Source organism: Aulonocara sp. 'chitande type north' Nkhata Bay, linkage group LG11, assembly GCF_057382095.1.
Source record: "Aulonocara sp. 'chitande type north' Nkhata Bay isolate Kocher_YH1m ecotype deep benthic linkage group LG11, A_spYH_male_GT1.1, whole genome shotgun sequence".
In the NCBI taxonomy this organism is placed as follows: domain Eukaryota; kingdom Metazoa; phylum Chordata; class Actinopteri; order Cichliformes; family Cichlidae; genus Aulonocara; species Aulonocara sp. 'chitande type north' Nkhata Bay.
Genome location: NC_141354.1, coordinates 33,862,168 through 33,888,194, shown reverse-complemented (window position 1 = coordinate 33,888,194; position 26,027 = coordinate 33,862,168). Strand labels below are relative to the sequence as shown.

Genomic DNA, 26,027 nt, shown 5'->3' with positions numbered 1-26,027 from the left:
TCTTTCAAAGCTCAGAGATGTAAACTTTTTAAACTGTGTGGGTCCAAGTGGAGGGATCACATTTTAGTCATTCAGTGATTCAAAGAATATGACCTTTTAATATTCATTCAGATGTTTTCTGACTCTAAATGTTCTTTTCTCATTTCTTAGGTTTTTCTAATTTACAATTAAAACATTTTCAGCTTTTTTCCAACTTCTTCTTCTGTGTAACCTTCAGCTTTTAGCAGTTCAGCACTGTTGTTTTCAGGTTAAATTCAGGTTGTTTCTTTTTTTTTTTTTATCTCTTTCAAAATTTTTAACTCAAAATTCAGCAATTAATTCATTTCAGTCCATACATTCAGATTCAAGCATTCACACTGCAGTTTCTTCAGAAAATGCACTTTCTAGTTTTTATTACTGTTCATTACATCAGCAGGTACAAATTTTATCATGTTTAATGTTAATTAGTTTCTATTGGAATTCCAACAAAAGGTAAAAACTAAAAGTTAAATATAACTTTTAAAACTCTAGCTCTATAAATAAATAACTGAAAAATAACTGTAATAGTAACAAAACCTTAGATATAATATCAAGAATAGCAAAAAAACGTCCTCAGACTTAGTCAGAAATTGATTGTTCCAACCATAGAAAGAAATTCACATGCAGCATTGTGCAATATCACTTTTAAAGACAATTTCTTTTACTCCACATCAAGATTACTACTATCAAAAAAGTAATCCATTACATTATAGCCCTACTTTCAGAAACAAAATTTGTACAAATAATTATTCCATTCCATTTGTTTGTGATATTGTTCAGAGAGTTGGTAGCTCATTAAATCGACCTCTCAGTGTATTGACTTTATGTCATTACATATTTGATATTGGCAGCATCCCCTCCATCACATAATCAGGTTCCTTAATTTCACTCAGAGTGACAGCTTTAGCTAAAGGCATCATTCTCCTCCACAGGCCTCACCACCAGTGTTATGGAGCTGTACTTAGCTTGTTTGCACTTCTTCATAATTTGAAGGCATTATCAGCTGACATTCATGTTATAACCCTTGCAAAAAATAATGCAAATACTTCAATATGTAATTTCAATACTCTATATTATTTTGCTTGTGTTATTTTGTAATTTATTAAAGTCAACACCACTACTGTAAACCTTCCCAACAACAGGACACAGGCTATGAAGACTTTGCCAGGACTCAACTGAGAGGCACGAATATGCACAACATTCATTCAGGAAACTGAGACTGGCATCTTTGGTTTTCTGTCTTTTTCATTTACATTTGCTGTATGTTTAAGTTAATGCACCAGAAATACTGTGAGCCAGAAATATTAGGTTGGACTCTGGACTCAATAGATCTTGAAAAAAAGTTGAATTGTTGAAGTAGAATTGCTGCATTTTGTGTTTGGGTAGTCTGCAAAAACCTTTTATCATTGTGTGAGAGTTGGAGGCAATTAGCTGTTTATCTAATAATTTTTGTTTACTAAGGTTTAAAGTTAGAAAAAAGGAATGTTAAACAACCTTAAATTACATTGAGCAGAACACTGCCTCTGCATTGCAGGTTTTAACACCAGGCAACTACAAAGAAATATTACTTGGATGTTTGTAAGTATGTGGGGGAGGAGGAAAAAACAAAAGTTCATTTTAGTTACGACTGCCTGAAATGTTGTTAAATGATGTTTTCAGTAGGTGAAGCAGGCTGGCGAGATGAAAACACCACAAGGCATGACAGTTCTGTGGGTACCACCATAATGTAAAAGGGACAAGAATGTGTGAAATGTGTCCTATGTGGTCCCTACCTTGGTTTCAACCCTTGCAGCAAGTTGAATGCTTGGCCACATCCCTTTCAGCAGTCATGTCACAGTAAGTGTTTTGATTTTAACAGCTGCTGGAGGTTAAAGTGAGATCAGTTAAAATGTTTGAAGCCACAGAAATCAGCACTATCTGCAACAGAAGAAACAGATGTTTCCAGCTCTGTGGGATTTTGCTCATTTTGATCTTTTTTCAAAAACTGTAATTAATCTGGTGATTTCATGGGGCAGTAATGTGAATTACAACCCCATCAAAATGAACTACACAAAGTTTTTTGTGTCTGGATCGTAATCTATAAGTTTGCATTATACGTTAAGCGCACATAAACACATATTTGCCTACAGTGTATGTACTGGTCCAACTACTTGCACAAGTACATACAACATATGTTGCTTAGTTATGGCGTTTCATGTATGCCCTGCCTGCTAGCATCTTGCACACTGCTGTTATGTGCTGGATTGTTTCAGGGGCATCTTTACACAGCACATGGGATCTTGCCTGGTGTGATGAACTCCAGCCTTTATAGATCTTGTGCTCAGAGCTTGCCTCTGTGGAACCTTCTGGCTAACAGAAGGCCGGACAGTCCTGATCCTTAAGGACCCCCAGAAGGGACCGGCCCCATCCAACTACCGGCGAAGTGATTGAAGCTTTCTAACATCTTGCTGCATGTAGAAAGTGATCTGAGCTTCATCTCATCTCCTTCTTTTACACAACATCACTGTTGGTCTTCTAGTCAAGTATGTCACAGTGACTTATTGGATGCGTGTTACCAGCTAATTTGTCTTATGATTTACATATGAAAATAAAGTCGAAGACTGACTGACTGACTGACTGACTGACTGACTGACTGAAGGGTGGCCAATTCATCGTCTGCATTCATATGTGGAGCATTCAGATCTCAACCTTAAAACAATATTCAACAAACTTGTAAGTATATCTTTATATTTTCACCATTTGAGTGTTATAATACATTTAGATTTTGTTATTGTTAATGTTTTTTTATTGTCTCTTTACATAGAAATTACAGATGGAACAATATGTATTCATTCTATTGCATATATTCTATGTCAATAAATGAACAGTGTTTGTCTCTTTTTAGTTTAATATTGACCAAAAATAAACACTGAAAAAGAAAATGAAAGACATCTTTCAACAATGTGACAGAGGGCTTAACTTTTGGACTCTTAGCTGTAAGACGTCCCCCAGAGCCATTCAAACTACATCAAAGTGATGAAGTAATAGATAAACAATTAAATGACAGAAAAGTTCCTGTTTTTTCATAATGTAGTATAAAAAAAAAATCTGTTTCTTTCTCTTGTGTCTACAGTAAAATAAGTAAACAAATAATTTATCTGGGCAATTAGACTGTTAGAACAATTTTTACTGTAATTTTTATACATTTATTTCTTACAATTTAAGTATCTCCTCTGTCAGTGCGCCCCAGGGTGGCTGTGGCTACAATGTAGCTTGCCATCACCAGTGTGTGAATGTGTGTGTGAATGGGTGGATGACCGGATATGTAAAGCGCTTTGGGGTCCTTAGGGACTAGTAAAGCGCTATATAAATACAGGCCATTTACCATTTACCATATCTAGTGTCGTATATTTTCAAAACACACGTCACAACAACTTTGAACTTCACCCCAGCATTAACAACAATAAGCTTTCATCAAATATCCCCAAACTTTAATTTAATTTATCACAAATTACCCAAAATTACCATGGACATGTCACCCGAAATCTACTTACCAGATTTTATAATTTACTTTAATTTAACCACTCCTGAGCCAATTTAAAGGTTGAGATCTTCCATTTGGCGAACAGATAATTTAGAATTCATCCAATGTGCACAAATTTGCATTTTCTTTGAACAGGCTTGTGCTTACCTTTAAATCTTTTTAGACCGGTCTCGTGTCCGCCTCATATCAGATCGCACCTTTCCGTCTGCACCTTCTGTGCTCTGCAAAAGCATGCAGTTTCCTGTCAGCCTGCGACCTAGTTTACACTCAGAGCTGGCCCTCTCTTATTAAAATACATAAAAGAATATATAATCAGCAAATAAGCACTAAGAATATATATTTATTTATTAACAATAGTAATCTTCTTTTTTTTAACATATCCCCAAAGTAAACTTTTAAAGTCATTATTTTCTGAGCTTATTCTCATTCTCAAAAGCATGTTATGTCATTCTTTAACTGATTAACACGTCAGTCAGAGAAAACTGGAAACAAATGCAAAGTAATGCAAAAGCTCTAAAGTTGGTGTTTTATTTATACCTATTTCCTTCTCTTTACAGTGAAATCAGAAATGGGCTGTTTCCCAAGACTGACTCTCCTCTTCTTTGGTAAGATCCCAAATTTGTATAATGGAAATGTGTGATTTGAATTGTAAAGTTGAAAAGGAAAACAGTGTGTCAAAAAGAATTATATGTTTCATTTTATTAAAACTTTGAGGAGGTGCAAAGAGGTGAAACAATAACTTGATACTCCTTTTCCAGGCATTATATAAACCCCTAAAAATGATCTTCTAAAGCTATACCTTTGACACTGTGCATAACATGAACTACTCCCATGCAGACACTTCCTCAACTCTCACTCATAAATTTTCAGGGACAAGAACTTCACGTCTCTCTTTTATGAGCAACTGCTCTGCTCCATGTGTCTGTTTCAATGGAGAGCTGCAGAGCATACACAAACAGATATTGTGTAAATGCAAAAAAGCAGTCCAATATATTTGTTTAATATGCACACAGAAGGATATATACTGGAAGGACATATATAAAATGATTTCAAGATTCCTTACAGTGTTACAGTGTTGTTATTTGAACTGGAATCCATAAAAGAGCCCAAAATCAAGTCTTTCAGGAGCAACTCAGCGCTGAGTTGCTAAATTCTAACATTGTGTCTAAGCTCTGACTAAAAAGGTAAATATGCCACGGTTGAAATAAACTTGAATTATTGTTTCGTCTTCAGATAATCGAGTAGTTATGACCCATTCATGACCCCAGCAACGAAGTAAAATATGCTGTTGGGATATGTTTAAAAATAAAAATGTTTTCTATTACAAAAACTGTATGCAGATACTTAAATCCCAAATATAATGGCAAACACTGAATTCAATATTGATCATATAACATTTGGTCATTACTGCAACGTTACTGCCCTGCTTTAGCAGTTTTTATAGTAGTAGACTGGTACCCTGTGTAGCCTGTCAAAAAAAAAAATAAAAAATTATAAGGGCAAAAAGAATCTTTAATGTTTGTTTTACCCTTTTCTTGTGTGTACTGTGAGGAATCTAATACTACTTATACTATCTATTATCATTGTTAAGGATTTAGTCTCTGCTCCTGCTCAAAGTTCCCTCCTCGTAAGTACTACTACGTTGACAAAAAAATTATCTGGAACGATGCTCAACAATACTGCAGAGAGAAGTACACAGACCTGGCCACCATTGAAAGCATGGATGATATAAGCAGGCTAAATTCATCTTTTTCCTACGACTGGGCATGGATTGGACTGCAGGATGACCCTGAATCCTGGAAGAATACGTTAGGCAATGACACCAACTCCTGGAGATGGGCAATAACTGGTGAAACGAGCAAAATTGATTACCACAACTGGGACTCTACTCAGCCAAATTATTATCTTGCAAAAGAAACCTGTGTGATAATGGGTCTTGGAGGAAAGTGGTACGATAAAAACTGTGGTGAAAACAAAGCTTTTGCTTGCTACAATGGTAAGAAAATATTTTCATTCATGGATTTCACCTACTGACCTGACTACTGACTTCACCTGCATTTTTCACTGGCAGATTTGACAGAAAGCATCACTGAAGATTTGCTGTATAAAATATAAGAAAAACCTTAGCTCAAAAAGTTTGAACTTATTTGAAAACATTAAATTGATTATCCAAAACTTGTAATCATTCACTGCAATGCTAACTGATTAATATCCCTAATAAATTGAACATCTATCATCTGCCATGGATGCTTAAACACTTGCTTCATGTGTTTCCCCCTCACTGGTTCATTTTCTATCTGCTGCAGTTACAGAGCAAAACAAGAAAAACTACATGTACATCTCTACTACAAAAAAATTGGACCTCTGCTCGAGAACACTGCATAAAACTAAGCATGAACTTGGCAGTGATCGAAAACAGTGAGGAGAACGCTGAGGTCAGTTCATTAAAACCAAACAGTGATGACATTTGGATCGGTCTGTACCGAGTGCCATGGACCTGGTCTGACAAGAGTCAGAGCTCCTTTAAAAACTGGCGAAGTTCCAGCCCAAATAACCCTCCGGGTAACCAGCATTGTGTGGCGGAGAATAACCTCCACGAGTGGGATGACGGCACATGTACAGAAAAATATGTTTTCATTTGCCATCAAGGTAAATGTTCAATAACACACACACACATAAAGAAAACTTGTCCTGACTAACCCTAACTCCTGTTTCTCAATTTGTCAAAACTTACTGTTATTTTATAACAACATGTCTCCTTCTAAGTTGCAAAGTTGAGGACGACAGTGAAGCTGAAGTTTGTGACTGATGTTGACTTAAGTGACTCTGCAACTAATGCCCAGATCCTCCAGCAGGTAAAATCCTTGTTTTTGCTTCTGGAAAAAAAAAAAAAGCAAACAAACAAACAAAAACTGAAAGAGCAACCTACTTATCTTTCCATTCTATCACAGCTAAGAGCCAAGCTAACAAGTCAAGGATTGACTGATTTCAAACTGCAATGGAACATTCAACCCAAGAAACAAGAGAACGAGGAGAATAGTGAAACTTAGAGAGATTTGGGGTGCTTTGGATCATTGCTCAGCCTTATAACTCAAGTGTGCTAAAGATTCAGGGCAGAAATTGATGACCAGACATTCTCCTGAAGGATTTTCTAATGTTTTAGAAAAAAATATATATATATTTTTTATGTTAAACTATGACAAGTCACCCAGTTACCAAAGCATAAAAGCAGCCCCAAAGCATTAGACTACCACAACTGCTTTTTTTGATGTGATATTCTTTTTATGAAATGCTGTGTGATTGTTTTTTGCATAGCACAGTAAAAATCTCCAGAAAGTTTAACTTTCGTCTCATTAGGCTAAATGGTTTGATAAACAGTTTAATGATTTTGAAACCTTAAATACTAAATTGACCTACGGTTTTGTTTTTATCTGATATGGTTAAATGTGAAATGTCTGACTTGGTTTTGTTTGATAAACAATTTGGTGTTTCTGAAGATAAATATTAAATTGACTCTTATTTTTTGTTTGTTATCGTCAGTCAGTAGCTAAAAGAATTAACTGGTATTTGTTTTATGTTTATTTTTTGAATTTTTGATCCTTCTACTGATTTGCAATTTGTTGTTATCAGTTAACAGCTATAGAGTTAACCGCTAATTGGGTTTCTATTCTGATTCTCCCTTAAATTGATTTCTGACATCAGGAAACAGCTATAAAGTTTGGCATTTGTTTTCGTGTCTGTTTTTGAATATTGATCAGTTTAATTTGATATTGTTATCTGTCTGTAATCAGCTGAAAGCTATAGAATTTCCGGTATATGTTTCTGATCCTTGCAGTTAATCTTGAGATTAATTTTTCATTATCAGTTGGTGACAAGTTAATAGTCTTGGGGTTAGTTTTTGCTTTTACATTTGATCTTATATTTGATTTTTGTCGGACTGATAAATGTTAACAGTTCTAAATTAACTGCTATTCTGTTTATGCTGTATAATTTTCTTTGATTGACTCTTATCTGTTTAATGTATAGTTAACTGAGTGAATCAATTCCTCAATTCATTCTCATATTTGTTTTGTTCGATTCTGAAATAATTACTGTTACGTTTATTGATAAATCAAATCTTATTATGTTTGATTAATTTCTTATCAAGTCTTGTTAGAGATTCTTTTTGAGTTAATTCCTAAGCTGAATTTTGGCATGGTTGATCTCATCTTTTATTAGTTTAATACAGTGTGTAGTGGCAATTCCTTTACTTTTGAATGATCAAACGTCCCACAACTTAAAGTCCACAAGCCACTGCTGCACTGAGGTAATATTTCGTACGCAGGCAAAAGAAGTCCATTGTCCAAACCTTTTAGTTGAGAGTTTTGGTTTTGGTTTATTTATCCATTTGGCAAGCAATAACAAGATCCTTCCTACTGCTTCTCCTGCTCTGGTAAAAAAAACCATAGGCCCACCCCAATGCATGCTGGTCCTATACCAGTCTCTTTATTTATAGAAACAAAATGGCCCTACAGCTCTTACTGACTAATTTAACAAAATAACAACAAACAAAACAAATCATTTAAAACAAAATATTAACCAACAAATAAACCCCAAAATATAAATAAACTAACAAACTTTAACTAATTTCAAAATAATAAAAAATAAAGAACAAATAGCTCCAACACTCCGGCCCCTAATTGTGCATACTATCACAATTACTTTAAAGTCCCAAAAGGAGGAGCTATTCCCTTAAACAAATCCTTAATTTTCATTGATGATTTTCTTCACGATGAGGCTTCCAGTAGCAAAATAAGTTTTGTCACTGGCCTTTCCAAAACACTGGTCCTTGTTTGTAGTCTCACAGAACGCACCAAGCCTTTTGCATCCTGGTTTACATTTAAGACTTTCGCCATCATCCATGATCCTCTTGGAGCTGTAGCGTCTGCAATTCAAACAACATCTCCAGGTATAAGACATCTTTTAGTCCTCATCCATTTTTGTCTTTCTTGCATCAGAGGTAGGTACTCAGAAAGCCATCTCTTCCAGAACAACTCTGCCATGTACTGTACCTGTTTCCACCTTTTCCTGACATGCAAATCACTTGGATGAAACAGTCCTGGTGGAAAAACTGGTTTATTTTTCAGCAACAACAAGTGATTGGGTGTCAGTGCTTCAAGATCATTTGAGTCATCTGAAACTTTAGTAATGGGTCTGTCGTTCATTATAGCTTCAACCTCACAGAAGACTGTGTGGAGTCCTTCATCATCCAGAACTTGCTCCTTAAGAACTGAGGCTAAAATATTCTTTATTGAACGAATGAGACGCTCCCACACACCACCTTGGTGAGAGGCTGCTGGAATGTTGAAGTTCCATTTCATGCCATCCTGAACAAAAGCCTTTTGAATTTTGGCATGGTCCAGCTCAGTCAAACTTTCTTTCAACTCTCGATTCGCCCCAACAAAATTTGTAGCATTATCAGATCTGATGGTCGAAACTGGGCCTCGTCTACAGATGAACCTCCTCACAGCATTTATACAAGAGTCCGTATCAAGTGTATATGCAATCTCCAGATGTACTGCACGACTGGTGAAACAGGTAAAAAGAACTCCATACCTTTTAAGGAGACTTCGTCCTCTTTTAACACTTATAGGTCCAAAATAGTCCACTCCAACCTTTGTGAATGGAGCTATGTCTGGCAGGACTCTCTCTTCAGGCAGATCCGCCATCTTTTGTTCAACAAACTTTCCTCTGTTGCGTCTACACATGATACAACGAGAGATAATTTTCCTGGCAGCAGAATTTGCATTTAATATCCAGTAATTTTGTCTTAGTTTTGACAACATGTGTGCTCTTCCTGCATGTCCCAACCTTTGATGGATATGGCGTAAAATCAGTGTTGACACATGCATATCTTTTGTCAAAATTACAGGATGCTTTAATTCCATAGGCATGGCTGCTTTATTCAATCGGCCACCCACTCTGAGGATTCCTGCATCCAACACTGGATCAAGTTTGTAGAGACAATTTCCCTTAGAGACTCCTTTGAGGCCATTGCAGATTAAAGCCATTTCAGTCGTAAATTTCTGTTGTTGTGCATATTGAAGAATAGCTTGTTCTGCCTTTGCCAAGTCTTCTGGAGTGAGATTTCCTTTCTTCAAAGTGGTCTTAAATCTTTCCATTCTTATCTCCACTTCTTTCTGACCTTCCGGATCATTCTTATTCAAACCTGCAGCAAGCAACTCTTTCCTCTTCTGTGCCAACAACACCAAGACCTCTTTCATCTTTAAAAGCCAGGCTACAGAGATTTTAAGTTTTGCCCAAGATGAGAAGTAGAGGATAAAATAGCTGGTAGGATTTTGTAATTCTCTCACAATGGCATTCATTGTCAGGTCCCTTTTGACCTCTGGGTCATCTGCAGAAATTACACTGTACTCCACATCCAGTTTAGGCCATTCCTTTTCTGACTCATAGAGAAATTCTGGCCCTTTTATCCATCTCCTACATTTGAGGAGATCCCCAGCTCTCATACCTCTGGATGCGTCATCTGCAGGATTCTCCTTAGAAGAAACGTATCTCCACTGATTCACATCTGTTGCTTCCCGAATAACAGCAATTCTGTTTGCAACAAAAGTATTGAATCTTCTGGTTTCATTGGAGATGTATTTCAGTACTGTTGTGCTATCAGTCCAAAAAACTGATTTTTCCAACCTGACTTGCAGCTCCTTTTGCAGAAGCCTATCCACCCGAACTGCAAGAACTGCAGCCGTCAATTCCAACCTGGGAATTGTAGTTTGCTTGAGAGGAGCAACTCTAGCCTTTCCCAGGATAAAAGCAACATGCGTGACGTTATTCTTTTCCAACTTTAAATATGACACCGTTCCATACCCATCTTGACTTGCATCAGAAAAATGATGAAGTTGTGCCCTATCTGGTCTTCCAAAGCAATTTGGTTTAATGCAACGTTCCACTTTAAACTTTGAAATCAGCTGGAGATCCTCCAGCCAATCACGCCACCGCTGGGAAAGAGAGTGGGGAATAACTTCATCCCACTTCAAATTTTGTCGGCAAAGCTCTTGTAGCAACAGTTTAGCTGGCATACTGAAGGGAGACAAGATTCCCAAAGGATCATACAGTGAGCTGACCACAGACAAAATGCCCCTTCTGGTTGTTGGACGGTCCTGCAGGGAGGTTCTGAACTGGAACTTGTCTGTTGCTATGCACCACTGTAAACCCAGTGCTCTCTCAACTGGAAGTTGATCTGTGTGCAAATCCAGATCCTTAATTTCCTTTGCTCTTCTTTCCTCTGGGATTGACATGAGCACTGTGCGACTGTTGCTGATCCATTTTGAAAGCTTAAATCCTCCTTTAGCGCAGATATCTGTCAGCCTCTTCACCATGTGCACTGCCTCCTCTTCTGAAGCAACAGATTTCAAACAATCATCCACATAAAAGTTTCTTTTGACTGTATCAACCACTTCAGCTGGAAACTGTTGTGCATTATCATCTGCAGTTCTCTGTAGAGCATAATTTGCACAACTTGGCGAAGATACAGCTCCAAACAAATGCACTTTCATCCTGCATTCCTGTGCAGACCTTGAAGTGTTGCCATGTTGCCACCACAGGAAACGGAGAAAGTTGACATGTTTTTCTGAGACGTGAACTTGGTGAAACATGGAATCAATGTCCGCCATTAATGCAACAGGCTCTTGTCTAAATCTGATCAGAACCCCAACCAGCGAGTTTGTGAGATCAGGTCCCTGTAGAAGCTGACTGTTCAATGATGCTCCTTTATAAGTTGTTCCACAGTCAAATACAACTCTTAATTTGCCCTTTGTGGGATGATACACTCCATGATGAGGGATGTACCACACCTTTCCATCATCTTTGTGCAACTCATCTACAGGCACAAACTCGGCATATCCTCGTTCAAGCATGTTGTTTACACATTTAGTGTATTCATCCTTATAATGAGTATCCTTTTCAAATCTCCGTCTGAGACTCTGGAGACGCTGCTCCGCGACACAGAGGTTATTTGGCAAACTGGAACCTTCTCTCCTGAAAGGCAAATCAATGTGATAATGATTTCCAATAAGCTTTATTGAACTACTAACAATATCCATGAAACACAGATCTTCTCTAGACATTTCAGTCTGCTCCGCTGATGATCTTTCATTAAAATCATGATTGTACTGTTTAATCAACATGTCTTCAAGACGCTCAACAGAAATCCCATTGGCTGTTACAGCAGTGCAGTTGGTTTTATTTCCACTGTTACTTCCAGTGCGCAGGGGACCATTTATGACCCAGCCAACTTTTGTTTTTACAGCATAAGGTCCACCTCCCACACTGTTTATCACCTTCCATGGCTCCAAAACATTGGAAGCATCAGTGCCTATCAGTAGCTCCACATCTGCATTAACGTTGTACAGTTTAACAGGTTTAAGATGAGGCCACTGATCGATGTCGCTTTGCTGGGGAATATTAACTGTAGAAACTGGCATAGTCTTTTGAGTCAAAACATCTGGCAATGGCATGAAATCATTTGCTTCCAAACCAGACACTTCCAAACCAGACAGAACTTGTGTACTAACAATCCTATCTTGACTCATTGTTCTCAAAAAGATATTGGTCTTTTTACCTTTTACATTCAGCCTTTTTGCCAAAGTTTCTGTACAGAATGTACCTGAACTTCCAGGATCCAAAAACGCATAAGTTTGCACAATTTTATTACTCTTTTGGCTCTTAACTTGAACTGGAACTATAGAAAAAATTGCATCAACTTCATGACCAGCCCCAATATACCCACATGTCTGAGTGGTTGCAGTTGAAAAGTTGACATTAGAGTTTGTCCTCTGTTGAGTTTGTTCCGAAGACGCACCTGGATCCTTTCGCTCTATATGAAGAACCCCTGGGTGCCTTTGGTGACACACGTCGCAATCCAAACGACTCCTACAGTCTTTGCTTGTGTGACCAACTTTTAAACAACCAAAACAAATTCCCCTTTCCTTGATAAAAGTCAACTTATCCTGATGCATTTTAGCTTTAAACTGCTTACAATTCTCTAGTAAATGGTTGCTGTGTGAACAAAACAAACAACTACGCAGAACAACGGAAGTTGTTCTGCTTCCAGTTGATTGAGCTTTGATTCCTGGCACTGTACTGACATTAGTGGCAAAACTACTTCCTTTTCTCCTTTGCTTGGTAGAACTTGAAGCTTTAAAGCTGCTTCCAGATTGTGAGTCTTGGATGTTGCCAAACACTGGATCTGATGCTACTTTTACCTGTTTTATTATAAAGGCAACCAGATCAGTGAACACTGCTCTGTAACCATTTTGTTCCTGCAGTTCATAGGCAACAACTCTCCATTTTTCCCTCAATTTGTATGGAAGTTTCATAACAACCATTCTCATATTTGAGGGCAAATCCAACTCCTTCATATAAACAACTTGCTGCATTAGATTCGAACATCCTTGAAGAAAAAGAGAGAATGACTGTAGACCTTTCACATCCTCACTTTTAATAGGTACCCAACTCACAATCCTCTCCATATATGCAGAGGCAATTTTATTTTCGTTCCCAAAATGTTCTTCAAGAAGATCTTTAGCTGTGGAATAGCCCTGCTCAGGAGGTAAATGCTGACAACTATGCACCAAATCTCTAGGCTGCCCCCTAGTAAACTGCTCTAAAAAATGCAGACAGTCGCTCCAGTTATCAGTTTTAACTTCCACTCCATTTTCAAAGGCATTCATAAATGATCTGTACTGTAAAGGGTCTCCATCAAACACAGGGATGTTTCTGGCGGGGAGGACAGAAGATAAGTTTTGTTTTACAAGCAAAGTAGTGATGTCATTTTGTTTTTGCATAATATTTACAATCTCCTTCGTGCAGTTCCCAGTCAAAGTAGGAGACTGAGGCTGTGTTTGCTGCGTCACTTGAGCTGAATCATCAACCTGATGTTGGGTTTGACTTTGTCTAGGTACGATTACTTGTGATTCAGATGCAGAATTTATACCAGAGTAATCTCTTGATGTTGGAACAAATGTATCGGCACAAGGATTTAAACTAGGCGCTTCTTGTACGTGCCCTCTTTCAAAATAAGAGTTCATTCCATCAGAATGCTCAGAGCTACAAACTGAATTTATTTTTAAGACACGAAGCTTTGCATTAGTGGCTGCCAGCTCTGTTTCCAAGGATAATGTCTCCTTTTCTTTTCTCAGTTTCTCCTTTTCTTTTCTCAGTTTTTCCTCTTGCGCTTCGATAGAATGTTTTTTCTTTAATGCAGTGAGTCGCTCCATGAGCGCTGCCTTGTCAGCCGCAGCTTTAATGCATGCGGAAGATGTTGATGAAATTCGACTTTGCTGTGACAAGGTTTTTGAAGGTGGTTTTACACTTGAGATATTAGAGACACTGTCTTCAGGTTTTATTTCATCCAAACTTTCAACAGCTTTATCATTGCGAACAGTATTGTTTTGTTCAGTATACGGCTCGCCCGCCTCCTGCAACCAAACCTTTACTTTGTCCATAAAAACAGAGAATGCTGTCACCTTCGACTGAAAATGTGCAACTTGCCTTTTCACTTCATCTTCTGGCAGTGGCAAACTTAAAAAGGATTCTTGCAAAGCGTTTGCATCTTGATAGCATTTAATAAACTTCCCAAATTCAGAAGACACTTCCTTAACGTTTTCATGTGAGGTCATTAAAGCGGAAATTTTCCCCATGTACTTAGATGCTTGCTTACACATTGAACTGCACTTTTCTTGGCATGTCTTTATATACAAATCCAAACCTTTTGGCGTAAATTTAACGCTTCTTTTCTCTGCTTGCATCTCAGTGTCATCCTCTCGTTTACTCTTAATATCCGACATTTTTATTGTCTTCTTGGATTATTTCAAACTTTATAAAGATGCACAGCACACTGAGAATCCATAGCCTAAAGTACAAACATGACATCCATTTACCTGCCTTTTGCAGCGAACAAACATTTCCACAGAGGGCGTTGGCATGTTTCAATTAGCGATCCAATTTTGCACCAATTTAGTACGTCAAAACTCAGTTCATCAGTCTTTGTAGTGAAATAATGTCTTTAAACTCCAATAGCTTCACCGTTTTCCTTTACGGCTTAAACAATATTATCACTCTACAGCTTTGATGAACGAGTGACATGTTGATCCAGGCCTCAACATCAAATCCGTCTGGATTACTCACCAGACGATCCAATACCTTTTATTCGAGTTCGACGGTGATCCTTGAAATCCTTATATCCATTAATGAAGAATTATTCCTTTGTCCACGGGAAGGTTTTTTACTTTGTGTAGTGGCAATTCCTTTACTTTTGAATGATCAAACGTCCCACAACTTAAAGTCCACAAGCCACTGCTGCACTGAGGTAATATTTCGTACGCAGGCAAAAGAAGTCCATTGTCCAAACCTTTTAGTTGAGAGTTTTGGTTTTGGTTTATTTATCCATTTGGCAAGCAATAACAAGATCCTTCCTACTGCTTCTCCTGCTCTGGTAAAAAAACCATAGGCCCACCCCAATGCATGCTGGTCCTATACCAGTCTCTTTATTTATAGAAACAAAATGGCCCTACAGCTCTTACTGACTAATTTAACAAAATAACAACAAACAAAACATTTAAAACAAAATATTAACCAACAAATAAACCCCAAAATATAAATAAACTAACAAACTTTAACTAATTTCAAAATAATAAAAAATAAAGAACAAATAGCTCCAACACTCCGGCCCCTAATTGTGCATACTATCACAATTACTTTAAAGTCCCAAAAGGAGGAGCTATTCCCTTAAACAAATCCTTAATTTTCATTGATGATTTTCTTCACGATGAGGCTTCCAGTAGCAAAATAAGTTTTGTCACTGGCCTTTCCAAAACACTGGTCCTTGTTTGTAGTCTCACAGAACGCACCAAGCCTTTTGCATCCTGGTTTACATTTAAGACTTTCGCCATCATCCATGATCCTCTTGGAGCTGTAGCGTCTGCAATTCAAACAACATCTCCAGGTATAAGACATCTTTTAGTCCTCATCCATTTTTGTCTTTCTTGCATCAGAGGTAGGTACTCAGAAAGCCATCTCTTCCAGAACAACTCTGCCATGTACTGTACCTGTTTCCACCTTTTCCTGACATGCAAATCACTTGGATGAAACAGTCCTGGTGGAAAAACTGGTTTATTTTTCAGCAACAACAAGTGATTGGGTGTCAGTGCTTCAAGATCATTTGAGTCATCTGAAACTTTAGTAATGGGTCTGTCGTTCATTATAGCTTCAACCTCACAGAAGACTGTGTGGAGTCCTTCATCATCCAGAACTTGCTCCTTAAGAACTGAGGCTAAAATATTCTTTATTGAACGAATGAGACGCTCCCACACACCACCTTGGTGAGAGGCTGCTGGAATGTTGAAGTTCCATTTCATGCCATCCTGAACAAAAGCCTTTTGAATTTTGGCATGGTCCAGCTCAGTCAAACTTTCTTTCAACTCTCGATTCGCCCCAACAAAATTTGTAGCATTATCAGATCTGATGGTCGAAACTGGGCCTCGTCTACAGATGAACCTCCTCACAGCATTTATACAAGAGTCCGTATCAAGTGTATATGCAATCTCCAGATGTACTGCACGACTGGTGAAACAGGTAAAAAGAACTCCATACCTTTTAAGGAGACTTCGTCCTCTTTTAACACTTATAGGTCCAAAATAGTCCACTCCAACCTTTGTGAATGGAGCTATGTCTGGCAGGACTCTCTCTTCAGGCAGATCCGCCATCTTTTGTTCAACAAACTTTCCTCTGTTGCGTCTACACATGATACAACGAGAGATAATTTTCCTGGCAGCAGAATTTGCATTTAATATCCAGTAATTTTGTCTTAGTTTTGACAACATGTGTGCTCTTCCTGCATGTCCCAACCTTTGATGGATATGGCGTAAAATCAGTGTTGACACATGCATATCTTTTGTCAAAATTACAGGATGCTTTAATTCCATAGGCATGGCTGCTTTATTCAATCGGCCACCCACTCTGAGGATTCCTGCATCCAACACTGGATCAAGTTTGTAGAGACAATTTCCCTTAGAGACTCCTTTGAGGCCATTGCAGATTAAAGCCATTTCAGTCGTAAATTTCTGTTGTTGTGCATATGAAGAATAGCTTGTTCTGCCTTTGCCAAGTCTTCTGGAGTGAGATTTCCTTTCTTCAAAGTGGTCTTAAATCTTTCCATTCTTATCTCCACTTCTTTCTGACCTTCCGGATCATTCTTATTCAAACCTGCAGCAAGCAACTCTTTCCTCTTCTGTGCCAACAACACCAAGACCTCTTTCATCTTTAAAAGCCAGGCTACAGAGATTTTAAGTTTTGCCCAAGACGAGAAGTAGAGGATAAAATAGCTGGTAGGATTTTGTAATTCTCTCACAATGGCATTCATTGTCAGGTCCCTTTTGACCTCTGGGTCATCTGCAGAAATTACACTGTACTCCACATCCAGTTTAGGCCATTCCTTTTCTGACTCATAGAGAAATTCTGGCCCTTTTATCCATCTCCTACATTTGAGGAGATCCCCAGCTCTCATACCTCTGGATGCGTCATCTGCAGGATTCTCCTTAGAAGAAACGTATCTCCACTGATTCACATCTGTTGCTTCCCGAATAACAGCAATTCTGTTTGCAACAAAAGTATTGAATCTTCTGGTTTCATTGGAGATGTATTTCAGTACTGTTGTGCTATCAGTCCAAAAAACTGATTTTTCCAACCTGACTTGCAGCTCCTTTTGCAGAAGCCTATTCACCCGAACTGCAAGAACTGCAGCCGTCAATTCCAACCTGGGAATTGTAGTTTGCTTGAGAGGAGCAACTCTAGCCTTTCCCAGGATAAAAGCAACATGCGTGACGTTATTCTTTTCCAACTTTAAATATGACACCGTTCCATACCCATCTTGACTTGCATCAGAAAAATGATGAAGTTGTGCCCTATCTGGTCTTCCAAAGCAATTTGGTTTAATGCAACGTTCCACTTTAAACTTTGAAATCAGCTGGAGATCCTCCAGCCAATCACGCCACCGCTGGGAAAGAGAGTGGGGAATAACTTCATCCCACTTCAAATTTTGTCGGCAAAGCTCTTGTAGCAACAGTTTAGCTGGCATACTGAAGGGAGACAAGATTCCCAAAGGATCATACAGTGAGCTGACCACAGACAAAATGCCCCTTCTGGTTGTTGGACGGTCCTGCAGGGAGGTTCTGAACTGGAACTTGTCTGTTGCTATGCACCACTGTAAACCCAGTGCTCTCTCAACTGGAAGTTGATCTGTGTGCAAATCCAGATCCTTAATTTCCTTTGCTCTTCTTTCCTCTGGGATTGACATGAGCACTGTGCGACTGTTGCTGATCCATTTTGAAAGCTTAAATCCTCCTTTAGCGCAGATATCTGTCAGCCTCTTCACCATGTGCACTGCCTCCTCTTCTGAAGCAACAGATTTCAAACAATCATCCACATAAAAGTTTCTTTTGACTGTATCAACCACTTCAGCTGGAAACTGTTGTGCATTATCATCTGCAGTTCTCTGTAGAGCATAATTTGCACAACTTGGCGAAGATACAGCTCCAAACAAATGCACTTTCATCCTGCATTCCTGTGCAGACCTTGAAGTGTTGCCATGTTGCCACCACAGGAAACGGAGAAAGTTGACATGTTTTTCTGAGACGTGAACTTGGTGAAACATGGAATCAATGTCCGCCATTAATGCAACAGGCTCTTGTCTAAATCTGATCAGAACCCCAACCAGCGAGTTTGTGAGATCAGGTCCCTGTAGAAGCTGACTGTTCAATGATGCTCCTTTATAAGTTGTTCCACAGTCAAATACAACTCTTAATTTGCCCTTTGTGGGATGATACACTCCATGATGAGGGATGTACCACACCTTTCCATCATCTTTGTGCAACTCATCTACAGGCACAAACTCGGCATATCCTCGTTCAAGCATGTTGTTTACACATTTAGTGTATTCATCCTTATAATGAGTATCCTTTTCAAATCTCCGTCTGAGACTCTGGAGACGCTGCTCCGCGACACAGAGGTTATTTGGCAAACTGGAACCTTCTCTCCTGAAAGGCAAATCAATGTGATAATGATTTCCAATAAGCTTTATTGAACTACTAACAATATCCATGAAACACAGATCTTCTCTAGACATTTCAGTCTGCTCCGCTGATGATCTTTCATTAAAATCATGATTGTACTGTTTAATCAACATGTCTTCAAGACGCTCAACAGAAATCCCATTGGCTGTTACAGCAGTGCAGTTGGTTTTATTTCCACTGTTACTTCCAGTGCGCAGGGGACCATTTATGACCCAGCCAACTTTTGTTTTTACAGCATAAGGTCCACCTCCCACACTGTTTATCACCTTCCATGGCTCCAAAACATTGGAAGCATCAGTGCCTATCAGTAGCTCCACATCTGCATTAACGTTGTACAGTTTAACAGGTTTAAGATGAGGCCACTGATCGATGTCGCTTTGCTGGGGAATATTAACTGTAGAAACTGGCATAGTCTTTTGAGTCAAAACATCTGGCAATGGCATGAAATCATTTGCTTCCAAACCAGACACTTCCAAACCAGACAGAACTTGTGTACTAACAATCCTATCTTGACTCATTGTTCTCAAAAAGATATTGGTCTTTTTACCTTTTACATTCAGCCTTTTTGCCAAAGTTTCTGTACAGAATGTACCTGAACTTCCAGGATCCAAAAACGCATAAGTTTGCACAATTTTATTACTCTTTTGGCTCTTAACTTGAACTGGAACTATAGAAAAAATTGCATCAACTTCATGACCAGCCCCAATATACCCACATGTCTGAGTGGTTGCAGTTGAAAAGTTGACATTAGAGTTTGTCCTCTGTTGAGTTTGTTCCGAAGACGCACCTGGATCCTTTCGCTCTATATGAAGAACCCCTGGGTGCCTTTGGTGACACACGTCGCAATCCAAACGACTCCTACAGTCTTTGCTTGTGTGACCAACTTTTAAACAACCAAAACAAATTCCCCTTTCCTTGATAAAAGTCAACTTATCCTGATGCATTTTAGCTTTAAACTGCTTACAATTCTCTAGTAAATGGTTGCTGTGTGAACAAAACAAACAACTACGCAGAACAACGGAAGTTGTTCTGCTTCCAGTTGATTGAGCTTTGATTCCTGGCACTGTACTGACATTAGTGGCAAAACTACTTCCTTTTCTCCTTTGCTTGGTAGAACTTGAAGCTTTAAAGCTGCTTCCAGATTGTGAGTCTTGGATGTTGCCAAACACTGGATCTGATGCTACTTTTACCTGTTTTATTATAAAGGCAACCAGATCAGTGAACACTGCTCTGTAACCATTTTGTTCCTGCAGTTCATAGGCAACAACTCTCCATTTTTCCCTCAATTTGTATGGAAGTTTCATAACAACCATTCTCATATTTGAGGGCAAATCCAACTCCTTCATATAAACAACTTGCTGCATTAGATTCGAACATCCTTGAAGAAAAAGAGAGAATGACTGTAGACCTTTCACATCCTCACTTTTAATAGGTACCCAACTCACAATCCTCTCCATATATGCAGAGGCAATTTTATTTTCGTTCCCAAAATGTTCTTCAAGAAGATCTTTAGCTGTGGAATAGCCCTGCTCAGGAGGTAAATGCTGACAACTATGCACCAAATCTCTAGGCTGCCCCCTAGTAAACTGCTCTAAAAAATGCAGACAGTCGCTCCAGTTATCAGTTTTAACTTCCACTCCATTTTCAAAGGCATTCATAAATGATCTGTACTGTAAAGGGTCTCCATCAAACACAGGGATGTTTCTGGCGGGGAGGACAGAAGATAAGTTTTGTTTTACAAGCAAAGTAGTGATGTCATTTTGTTTTTGCATAATATTTACAATCTCCTTCGTGCAGTTCCCAGTCAAAGTAGGAGACTGAGGCTGTGTTTGCTGCGTCACTTGAGCTGAATCATCAACCTGATGTTGGGTTTGACTTTGTCTAGGTACGATTACTTGTGATTCAGATGCAGAATTTATACCAGAGTAATCTCTTGATGTTGGAACAAATGTATCGGCACAAGGATTTAAACTAGGCGCTTCTTGTACGTGCCCTCTTTCAAAATAAGAGTTCATTCCATCAGAATGCTCAGAGCTACAAACTGAATTTATTTTTAAGACACGAAGCTTTGCATTAGTGGCTGCCAGCTCTGTTTCCAAGGATAATGTCTCCTTTTCTTTTCTCAGTTTCTCCTTTTCTTTTCTCAGTTTTTCCTCTTGCGCTTCGATAGAATGTTTTTTCTTTAATGCAGTGAGTCGCTCCATGAGCGCTGCCTTGTCAGCCGCAGCTTTAATGCATGCGGAAGATGTTGATGAAATTCGACTTTGCTGTGACAAGGTTTTTGAAGGTGGTTTTACACTTGAGATATTAGAGACACTGTCTTCAGGTTTTATTTCATCCAAACTTTCAACAGCTTTATCATTGCGAACAGTATTGTTTTGTTCAGTATACGGCTCGCCCGCCTCCTGCAACCAAACCTTTACTTTGTCCATAAAAACAGAGAATGCTGTCACCTTCGACTGAAAATGTGCAACTTGCCTTTTCACTTCATCTTCTGGCAGTGGCAAACTTAAAAAGGATTCTTGCAAAGCGTTTGCATCTTGATAGCATTTAATAAACTTCCCAAATTCAGAAGACACTTCCTTAACGTTTTCATGTGAGGTCATTAAAGCGGAAATTTTCCCCATGTACTTAGATGCTTGCTTACACATTGAACTGCACTTTTCTTGGCATGTCTTTATATACAAATCCAAACCTTTTGGCGTAAATTTAACGCTTCTTTTCTCTGCTTGCATCTCAGTGTCATCCTCTCGTTTACTCTTAATATCCGACATTTTTATTGTCTTCTTGGATTATTTCAAACTTTATAAAGATGCACAGCACACTGAGAATCCATAGCCTAAAGTACAAACATGACATCCATTTACCTGCCTTTTGCAGCGAACAAACATTTCCACAGAGGGCGTTGGCATGTTTCAATTAGCGATCCAATTTTGCACCAATTTAGTACGTCAAAACTCAGTTCATCAGTCTTTGTAGTGAAATAATGTCTTTAAACTCCAATAGCTTCACCGTTTTCCTTTACGGCTTAAACAATATTATCACTCTACAGCTTTGATGAACGAGTGACATGTTGATCCAGGCCTCAACATCAAATCCGTCTGGATTACTCACCAGACGATCCAATACCTTTTATTCGAGTTCGACGGTGATCCTTGAAATCCTTATATCCATTAATGAAGAATTATTCCTTTGTCCACGGGAAGGTTTTTTACTTTGTGTAGTGGCAATTCCTTTACTTTTGAATGATCAAACGTCCCACAACTTAAAGTCCACAAGCCACTGCTGCACTGAGGTAATATTTCGTACGCAGGCAAAAGAAGTCCATTGTCCAAACCTTTTAGTTGAGAGTTTTGGTTTTGGTTTATTTATCCATTTGGCAAGCAATAACAAGATCCTTCCTACTGCTTCTCCTGCTCTGGTAAAAAAACCATAGGCCCACCCCAATGCATGCTGGTCCTATACCAGTCTCTTTATTTATAGAAACAAAATGGCCCTACAGCTCTTACTGACTAATTTAACAAAATAACAACAAACAAAACATTTAAAACAAAATATTAACCAACAAATAAACCCCAAAATATAAATAAACTAACAAACTTTAACTAATTTCAAAATAATAAAAAATAAAGAACAAATAGCTCCAACACTCCGGCCCCTAATTGTGCATACTATCACAATTACTTTAAAGTCCCAAAAGGAGGAGCTATTCCCTTAAACAAATCCTTAATTTTCATTGATGATTTTCTTCACGATGAGGCTTCCAGTAGCAAAATAAGTTTTGTCACTGGCCTTTCCAAAACACTGGTCCTTGTTTGTAGTCTCACAGAACGCACCAAGCCTTTTGCATCCTGGTTTACATTTAAGACTTTCGCCATCATCCATGATCCTCTTGGAGCTGTAGCGTCTGCAATTCAAACAACATCTCCAGGTATAAGACATCTTTTAGTCCTCATCCATTTTTGTCTTTCTTGCATCAGAGGTAGGTACTCAGAAAGCCATCTCTTCCAGAACAACTCTGCCATGTACTGTACCTGTTTCCACCTTTTCCTGACATGCAAATCACTTGGATGAAACAGTCCTGGTGGAAAAACTGGTTTATTTTTCAGCAACAACAAGTGATTGGGTGTCAGTGCTTCAAGATCATTTGAGTCATCTGAAACTTTAGTAATGGGTCTGTCGTTCATTATAGCTTCAACCTCACAGAAGACTGTGTGGAGTCCTTCATCATCCAGAACTTGCTCCTTAAGAACTGAGGCTAAAATATTCTTTATTGAACGAATGAGACGCTCCCACACACCACCTTGGTGAGAGGCTGCTGGAATGTTGAAGTTCCATTTCATGCCATCCTGAACAAAAGCCTTTTGAATTTTGGCATGGTCCAGCTCAGTCAAACTTTCTTTCAACTCTCGATTCGCCCCAACAAAATTTGTAGCATTATCAGATCTGATGGTCGAAACTGGGCCTCGTCTACAGATGAACCTCCTCACAGCATTTATACAAGAGTCCGTATCAAGTGTATATGCAATCTCCAGATGTACTGCACGACTGGTGAAACAGGTAAAAAGAACTCCATACCTTTTAAGGAGACTTCGTCCTCTTTTAACACTTATAGGTCCAAAATAGTCCACTCCAACCTTTGTGAATGGAGCTATGTCTGGCAGGACTCTCTCTTCAGGCAGATCCGCCATCTTTTGTTCAACAAACTTTCCTCTGTTGCGTCTACACATGATACAACGAGAGATAATTTTCCTGGCAGCAGAATTTGCATTTAATATCCAGTAATTTTGTCTTAGTTTTGACAACATGTGTGCTCTTCCTGCATGTCCCAACCTTTGATGGATATGGCGTAAAATCAGTGTTGACACATGCATATCTTTTGTCAAAATTACAGGATGCTTTAATTCCATAGGCATGGCTGCTTTATTCAATCGGCCACCCACTCTGAGGATTCCTGCATCCAACACTGGATCAAGTTTGTAGAGACAATTTCCCTTAGAGACTCCTTTGAGGCCATTGCAGATTAAAGCCATTTCAGTCGTAAATTTCTGTTGTTGTGCATATGAAGAATAGCTTGTTCTGCCTTTGCCAAGTCTTCTGGAGTGAGATTTCCTTTCTTCAAAGTGGTCTTAAATCTTTCCATTCTTATCTCCACTTCTTTCTGACCTTCCGGATCATTCTTATTCAAACCTGCAGCAAACAACTCTTTCCTCTTCTGTGCCAACAACACCAAGACCTCTTTCATCTTTAAAAGCCAGGCTACAGAGATTTTAAGTTTTGCCCAAGATGAGAAGTAGAGGATAAAATAGCTGGTAGGATTTTGTAATTCTCTCACAATGGCATTCATTGTCAGGTCCCTTTTGACCTCTGGGTCATCTGCAGAAATTACACTGTACTCCACATCCAGTTTAGGCCATTCCTTTTCTGACTCATAGAGAAATTCTGGCCCTTTTATCCATCTCCTACATTTGAGGAGATCCCCAGCTCTCATACCTCTGGATGCGTCATCTGCAGGATTCTCCTTAGAAGAAACGTATCTCCACTGATTCACATCTGTTGCTTCCCGAATAACAGCAATTCTGTTTGCAACAAAAGTATTGAATCTTCTGGTTTCATTGGAGATGTATTTCAGTACTGTTGTGCTATCAGTCCAAAAAACTGATTTTTCCAACCTGACTTGCAGCTCCTTTTGCAGAAGCCTATTCACCCGAACTGCAAGAACTGCAGCCGTCAATTCCAACCTGGGAATTGTAGTTTGCTTGAGAGGAGCAACTCTAGCCTTTCCCAGGATAAAAGCAACATGCGTGACGTTATTCTTTTCCAACTTTAAATACGACACCGTTCCATACCCATCTTGACTTGCATCAGAAAAATGATGAAGTTGTGCCCTATCTGGTCTTCCAAAGCAATTTGGTTTAATGCAACGTTCCACTTTAAACTTTGAAATCAGCTGGAGATCCTCCAGCCAATCACGCCACCGCTGGGAAAGAGAGTGGGGAATAACTTCATCCCACTTCAAATTTTGTCGGCAAAGCTCTTGTAGCAACAGTTTAGCTGGCATACTGAAGGGAGACAAGATTCCCAAAGGATCATACAGTGAGCTGACCACAGACAAAATGCCCCTTCTGGTTGTTGGACGGTCCTGCAGGGAGGTTCTGAACTGGAACTTGTCTGTTGCTATGCACCACTGTAAACCCAGTGCTCTCTCAACTGGAAGTTGATCTGTGTGCAAATCCAGATCCTTAATTTCCTTTGCTCTTCTTTCCTCTGGGATTGACATGAGCACTGTGCGACTGTTGCTGATCCATTTTGAAAGCTTAAATCCTCCTTTAGCGCAGATATCTGTCAGCCTCTTCACCATGTGCACTGCCTCCTCTTCTGAAGCAACAGATTTCAAACAATCATCCACATAAAAGTTTCTTTTGACTGTATCAACCACTTCAGCTGGAAACTGTTGTGCATTATCATCTGCAGTTCTCTGTAGAGCATAATTTGCACAACTTGGCGAAGATACAGCTCCAAACAAATGCACTTTCATCCTGCATTCCTGTGCAGACCTTGAAGTGTTGCCATGTTGCCACCACAGGAAACGGAGAAAGTTGACATGTTTTTCTGAGACGTGAACTTGGTGAAACATGGAATCAATGTCCGCCATTAATGCAACAGGCTCTTGTCTAAATCTGATCAGAACCCCAACCAGCGAGTTTGTGAGATCAGGTCCCTGTAGAAGCTGACTGTTCAATGATGCTCCTTTATAAGTTGTTCCACAGTCAAATACAACTCTTAATTTGCCCTTTGTGGGATGATACACTCCATGATGAGGGATGTACCACACCTTTCCATCATCTTTGTGCAACTCATCTACAGGCACAAACTCGGCATATCCTCGTTCAAGCATGTTGTTTACACATTTAGTGTATTCATCCTTATAATGAGTATCCTTTTCAAATCTCCGTCTGAGACTCTGGAGACGCTGCTCCGCGACACAGAGGTTATTTGGCAAACTGGAACCTTCTCTCCTGAAAGGCAAATCAATGTGATAATGATTTCCAATAAGCTTTATTGAACTACTAACAATATCCATGAAACACAGATCTTCTCTAGACATTTCAGTCTGCTCCGCTGATGATCTTTCATTAAAATCATGATTGTACTGTTTAATCAACATGTCTTCAAGACGCTCAACAGAAATCCCATTGGCTGTTACAGCAGTGCAGTTGGTTTTATTTCCACTGTTACTTCCAGTGCGCAGGGGACCATTTATGACCCAGCCAACTTTTGTTTTTACAGCATAAGGTCCACCTCCCACACTGTTTATCACCTTCCATGGCTCCAAAACATTGGAAGCATCAGTGCCT

At 39.0% G+C, this 26,027-nt stretch overlaps 1 pseudogene; it reads left to right on the top strand.

The window, feature by feature from the left end:
• The first annotated feature begins 4,109 nt into the window (after positions 1 to 4,109).
• Positions 4,110 to 8,458, top strand: LOC147319571 (macrophage mannose receptor 1-like; annotated as a pseudogene).
• Positions 8,459 to 26,027: the final 17,569 nt, after the last annotated feature.